The following is a 6,744-nucleotide window of genomic DNA, read 5'->3' on the forward strand; positions in this document are numbered from 1 at the left end:
CTACAGTACTTCTGCAGCAAGGGATACATATGACACAACAGTATCTCCCACTGGTCCTTGTGACCATGTTTTTGCCCTAAGAAAAGAAAATTAATTCAGGCTTCCTCAAACACTAGGTGCAGAAAAGGAGTCAAAAATTGTACTCACTAATATGTCTGAAATGTAAAGTTTCTCATCCCAACATATACAAAGCATTTACGTTACTTTGTATTCCACTCCAAACATCTCAAGATCGAATCTTAGTAACAAAGATCCTAAGTGATCCACATAATTTCCCAGGTTGTTATTATGTAAACTTTTGATTTCGAAGATGAAAAAAACTTAGGCATGCATATATAGAAAACAAAAGACTTGAGAAGCCCCCATGTCAACCATAGAAACATAAATTTCTGGACGAAATACCACAAAAACTAGGAATTAATTCTCATTGAATAGAGTAACACATATATGTTAGAGTTATCAGTGAGAAGAAAGGTGGTGGTGTGGTAACTTCTAAAGTAAATAAATTCAAAAGTCAAAAGCATCACCATGACTTTACATAAGTTCAAATATGGAGATTCGGCAAGTTAACAATGAACAGGAAGCAACAGAAAGCTAAGGCTTCTCCAAATCCCACATTCTTGCCAAATATCAAGGTGAACAACACAATTCATACATAGAACACCACAATAGCAAAATTTCCATGTCTGGTATAAACCAATGATAAAATCAAGAGTTTTCACTTCTGTAAAATTACTATAATCACCTAGCTAGTTTACACAACAAGAAACACTTGACAGCTGTGATAACAAGGCCCTGTCATCGTAGCATTTCACATTTATATGATGCATTTTCTAGGACACGCAGTATGAGAAAATATCATATGCAAATACATCAGTATCAGTATCATCATGAGCCCTGCCTCTTGCTTATACCCAACATCCAGTACTTCAAAAATTGTCCAGTGTCAGGCATGCCAGATATATCATGATTATTAATGGCTAGTTTACAGGGAGGGTGAACAGTTGTTATCACCATCATGTTAGTTAATCGAGGAAACAGATGCATAGATGTGATTGATCAACAGATATGACAGGACGATTTGCTATCCAAATTCTATTAAATGTTGTTATGCTCCAAAGGGAAAGAATGGTTTTTTTTTATTTTCAACTCTGTTTATGACAAATCAGTGATTCTTTAAATCTAAAAGTATAACTACAAAATAACAACATTTTATTTCCAAAAAAGAGGCACCATTGTCCTGTTACATGACCTAATTAACCACTCTATCTCAGCGAACAAAAAGACCAAAGCAAACTAAAATAGAAAATAACTAATACCTGTGCATACCATTACAAAAGATCTGTTTGAGATGTAAGTACTATTTATCACAAAATTCTCTGCAATTGTCATCATATAGCTTAACTACAGCAGGAGCAACAGGGGCACCACCTCCACCATGAGGTGGAGCAACACTATCATGGCTACGGTTCATATGGTCACCATGCCCCCTCTAGCTGTACGATAGTCCACCATGGGCTACTAGACATTCACTTCCATATCTGTTTGGAGGAGGAGATCCATACGGAGAAGGGTAAGAACTGGGGCCACCATAGCGACTGGAAGGCGGACAGAAAAAAAACAATTCACAACATGGATTAGGAAACGGGAGGGGAATTTTCCTACAAGACTACCATATGCAGCTGGAGCTGGTGGAAAAAACATGGCCATAACAGCCCTTATCCTCCTGATTATTATTTTAAGATTCACCTCGTCCAGCATATCAAGCATCTCTTCCCCTGTAATCATCGTTCCTACCACCACAGTTCCGGCATAACTCCTTTCTCGCTGTCACTTCCACCGCCACCATTCCCAGTGCCAGCACTGGGTTCAAAATGCACCACACTTGTTGCACTCCAATCTGCGAAAAATTTAGATTTCCACAGCCATGCTTAGACCTAGGGTAGGGCAGTGCTAATCACTTTCCCAACCATCTCCTCTGCTGCGGTCACCACCTAGGTATCCCCTACCACCTCCCCAGTTTCCCCACTGAGATCTCACTGCCCCCATATCCATCGCCACCACCTATATCAAGACTGCGCCAAGAACCAAACCCTAGATATACACAAACATAAATGCTTGACAAGAACAGGAAAAATAGAACGACAATAACGTTGAAAAAACGAAAAGAAAAGAACCAAGAACCAAGATTCATGGAGTTTCCATGGTAACCACCGGCCCGTCCTCGGGTGGGGCAGTGCTAATCGCCTTCCCAACCATCTCCTCCACCGCGGTAACCACCTCGGTATCCCCTACCACCTCCCCTGTTTCCCCACTGAGATCTCACCGCCCCCGTATCCATCGCCACCACCTATATCAAGACTGTGCCAAGAACCAAACCCTAGATATACACAAACATAAATGCTTGACAAGAAAAGGAAAAATAGAACGACAAGAACATTGAAAAGAAAAAAAAGAAAAGAACCAAGAACCAGGATTCATGGAGTTTCCATGGTAACCACCGGCCAGTCCTTGGGTGGGGCAGTGCTAATCACCTTCCCAACCACCTCCTCCACTGCGGTCACCACCTCCCCTGTTTCCCCACTGAGATCTCACCGACCCCGTATCCATCGCCACCACCTATATCAAGACTGTGCCAAGAACCAAACCCTAGATATACACAAACATAAATGCTTGACAAGAAAAGGAAAAATAGAACGACAAGAACATTGAAAAGAAAAAAAAAGAAAAGAACCAAGAACCAGGATTCATGGAGTTTCCATGGTAACCACCGGCCAGTCCTTGGGTGGGGCAGTGCTAATCACCTTCCCAACCACCTCCTCCACTGCGGTCACCACCTCCCCTGTTTCCCCACTGAGATCTCACTGCCCCCATATCCATCGCCACCACCTATATCAAGACTGCGCCAAGAACCAAACCCTAGATATACACAAACATAAATGCTTGACAAGAAAAGGAAAAATAGAACGACAATAACGTTGAAAAAACAAAAAGAAAAGAACCAAGAACCAGGATTCATGGAGTTTCCATGGTAACCACCGGCCCGTCCTCGGGTGGGGCAGTGCTAATCGCCTTCCCAACCATCTCCTCCACCGCGGTAACCACCTCGGTATCCCCTACCACCTCCCCTGTTTCCCCACTGAGATCTCACCGCCCCCGTATCCATCGCCACCACCTATATCAAGACCGCGCCAAGAACCAAACCCTAGATATACACAAGCATAAATGCTTGACAAGAAAAGGAAAAACAGAACGACAAGAACGTTGAAAAGAAAAAAAAAAAAGAAGAAAGAACCAAGAACCAGGATTCATGGAGTTTCCATGGTAACCACCGGCCCGTCCTCGGGTGGGGCAGTGCTAATCGCCTTCCCAACCATCTCCTCCACCGCGGTAACCACCTCGGTATCCCCTACCACCTCCCCTGTTTCCCCACTGAGATCTCACAGCCCCCGTATCCATCGCCACCACCTATATCAAGACCGCGCCAAGAACCAAACCCTAGATATACACAAGCATAAATGCTTGACAAGAAAAGGAAAAACAGAACGACAAGAACGTTGAAAAGAAAAAAAAAAAAAAGAAAGAACCAAGAACCAGGATTCATGGAGTTTCCATGGTAACCACCGGCCCGTCGTCGGCTGTATTCGCCGCCGCGCGGAGGCGAAACGTCCTTATCAGGTCCATCGGAGCCGTAGGAACCTGACCCTTGGATCCATACAAAGCCTAACCCTAGATCAAGAAAGGAGAAACGAAGAACGAGAACGCGCAAAAGAAAAACGAAGCAGAAGAACTAAGAGCCTCGATTCCTAGTTTCAACCGTAACCATCAGCCCGTCCTCGGCTGTATTCGCAACCGCGGGGAGGCGGAGCGGCCTCGTCAGGTCCGTCGAAATCGTACGAATCTGACGCCTAGATCTACACAAACCATAACCCCAGATCAAGAAAATGAAAAAAAACAGAAGAACCAGGGCGTTCAGAAGAAAAGGGAAGCAGAAGAACTAAGAGCTTCGATTCCTAGTTTCCACCGTAACTACCGCCAGGGCCTCGACTTTATTCGCCGCCGCGAGGAGGCGCAGAGACCTCGTCGGATCCATCGGTGCCGTCGTATCCTGACCCCCTAGATCTACATTAACCCTAACCCTAGATCAAGAAGAAGAGAAAAAAATATAACAACGACAACGATCAAAAGAAAAGGAAAAGAGAAGAAAAAACAAAGAACCAAGGTTCCCAAAGCTTCCACCGGAGCCACGGCCCCGGCGCATCCGCAGTCGCGGGAAGGAGGAACGGCCTTGTCGGGTCCGTGGGAGCCTACCATCGACGAGAGCTTTCTCGGAGAAGAGGGGATCGCGCGACACATGAGGAACACCGAACAAGAATGGCGAGGACACTCATCTTTTGGGCTTCTTGTAATCTCAGCCAGGAAGTAAAAAGGCCCAAATCAATGCAAGACGCTCAATTTAACGCCCACACAAATCACGCCCAACCCGAATCTTGACGCCACAAGCGAACTCAAGAAGCGCCATTTATGGCCCAAGTCGATCATTTCCAACCCGAATCTTGACGCCACAAGCGAACTCAAGAAGCGCCATTTATGGCCCAAGTCGATCATTTCCAACCCGAATCTTGACGCCGGAACTCAATGTAGATTGCCACCCTCTACATCATCACACGGATCCTTATCACCGTCAAAATCTTTTCTCCTCCTCGCTTATATATATATATATATATATATATATATATATATATGTATATGTATATATATATATCCCACTTTCAAATATTCTCATTCATCTTTCCATTTTTCTCATTTTCATGTGAATCGACTAATGCGGTGAACCAATATAGTTATATGTATTTTTAATTTAAAAATTATATTATAATATTCCTATAGTATATTATAATATTTTCATATTTTTTTATAACTGTAACTACTATAGTGTTTTTACACTATATTACTATATTTAATGTTTTCTTAGTATTGTTGAAAACATAATATTTTTACGACATATTTTTTGATATTATTGAAAATATATGTTACAGTGTGAAAATATTACAATTAGATTGATTCACTCAATGGATTAGTTCATAAGAAAATAAAAAAATATGATTAAGTGACCTGACTTATTTCAAATATTAGGCAAAACAATAACGCTATTAATGAATTCTAAAAATGATGGATATCTTAAAAAATATTTTTAAAATATATATATACATGAAAAAGTCTATAAATTTGAATTTCCCGTAAAACGTCATTGATCATATAAAAAGGATTATTTTATCTTTATCATTGTCCTTAGGTTTTTACCGGATCTATGAGCATCGTTATCATGGGCGCTCATGTCGATGTTAAGTATTTTAACTAGAGTTATTTATGTATGAAGACGTAAACGATCGATAAAGGGTCATCAACAAGATGAAAGATGATGATCGATAAGATAGGATGATCATTTTATTCTGAGATAAAAAAAGGTGACCCACAGGATTTGGATTTGTGCCTATATATATATATATATATATATATATATATATATATATATATATATATATATATAAAAGACATAAATCTAAAGTCAGATCCCATATCCTTTAAAGGATATGGCAAGCTCACATGGTTGTTAGCGTAAAAGAAAGTGCACAGCAACGTCTGACTTCCACTAATCAATCTAACTTAAAAAGGAAGTGCTTCCTGATAGAGACAGATGAACGGTAGGGAAAAGATCTAAGTATGCGATCAGAGAACTATACCAGATAGCGATGGCACAGCTTTATGCTGTGCACTGACAGTCCGTCCACAATGGCACAGCATCCGTCGGAGAGAATGCGTCGACTGCAACGCCATGCATGAAGCACTCTCTAATGGCGTTCTGCCCCAGCTGCGTCTCTGGTCTATCCCTGGAGCACCCAGGGATAACCCTAACGATAGCGAGGCCGCCGCTGCCATTAGAAAGCCTGTTGGTTATGGCATTTGTGCATGCAGGCGAACCGTACACAGAGATAGGGTTGGTGTGGCGGCCATGGCGGTGGTGGGACTGGGGAAAGCTTGCTTCCATGGTGGTCGAGGGCACGATGCGGCCCGTCGGTTAAAGGTGTCAAATCCGGGTTGTAGATTTCTCTGTCGGAGACCGAGTGGACACCGAGTCAAACCGGGTGGCCGTCGGGGCCCAGCCGCATATGACCGCATCCCCGGATTCCCCGCCGAGCCTCACGTTCCCCGGCCCCGCCCCCACCTCCAGCCTCTGCTGTGGCGGTACGGCCTTCTCGTTGATGGTGATGCCTCGCCCTCCTCCGTAACCTACAGTATATATATATAACCCATGGAAGTCTTTGTACTAAACCACTGATACATATGTCGGTGATAGCTTTAGGAAGATAAAGAGGCATGGAGATAGATGGGAAGGTTTGCCGACGATCTGCCTGCTCTCGTCCTCGCATGAAACGAAGATGCATTCTTCTTTGTTCAGAGACATCAGATAGACGATAATGGACGCACGAGAACAGTGAATGAGGTTTTGGTTTTATGCCTTTGTATGATCAAACGTAGCTAATAAAGCGAGAAATTAAGCTACCTAATGATCTGTCTGCGTATGCCTTTTTACATGGAGTGATTTGCTTGTGGTTATTACGTTCAGAAACATCAAGCATGGACATGTGCGATCTTTGGCAATGATGCTGTCTGCATTCATGTCCCTTTCCGATGAAGACGCATTTGGCTGTTTGCAAGCTATTGCAAGTCCTTTTTTGCTTG

The 6,744-nt window shown here is 42.9% G+C and overlaps 1 long non-coding RNA gene across 1 annotated transcript; it reads right to left on the bottom strand.

The window, feature by feature from the left end:
- Positions 1–1,191: 1,191 nt before the first annotated feature.
- Positions 1,192–4,404, bottom strand: LOC135643533 (uncharacterized). The gene is made up of 2 exons (XR_010498289.1): positions 1,750–4,404; positions 1,192–1,598 (listed from the first exon to the last, which is right to left on the bottom strand). It is a non-coding gene; the product is annotated as an uncharacterized LOC135643533 (long non-coding RNA).
- Positions 4,405–6,744: the final 2,340 nt, after the last annotated feature.

Source organism: Musa acuminata, chromosome BXJ3-7 (genome assembly GCF_036884655.1).
Source record: "Musa acuminata AAA Group cultivar baxijiao chromosome BXJ3-7, Cavendish_Baxijiao_AAA, whole genome shotgun sequence".
NCBI lineage: Eukaryota > Viridiplantae > Streptophyta > Magnoliopsida > Zingiberales > Musaceae > Musa > Musa acuminata.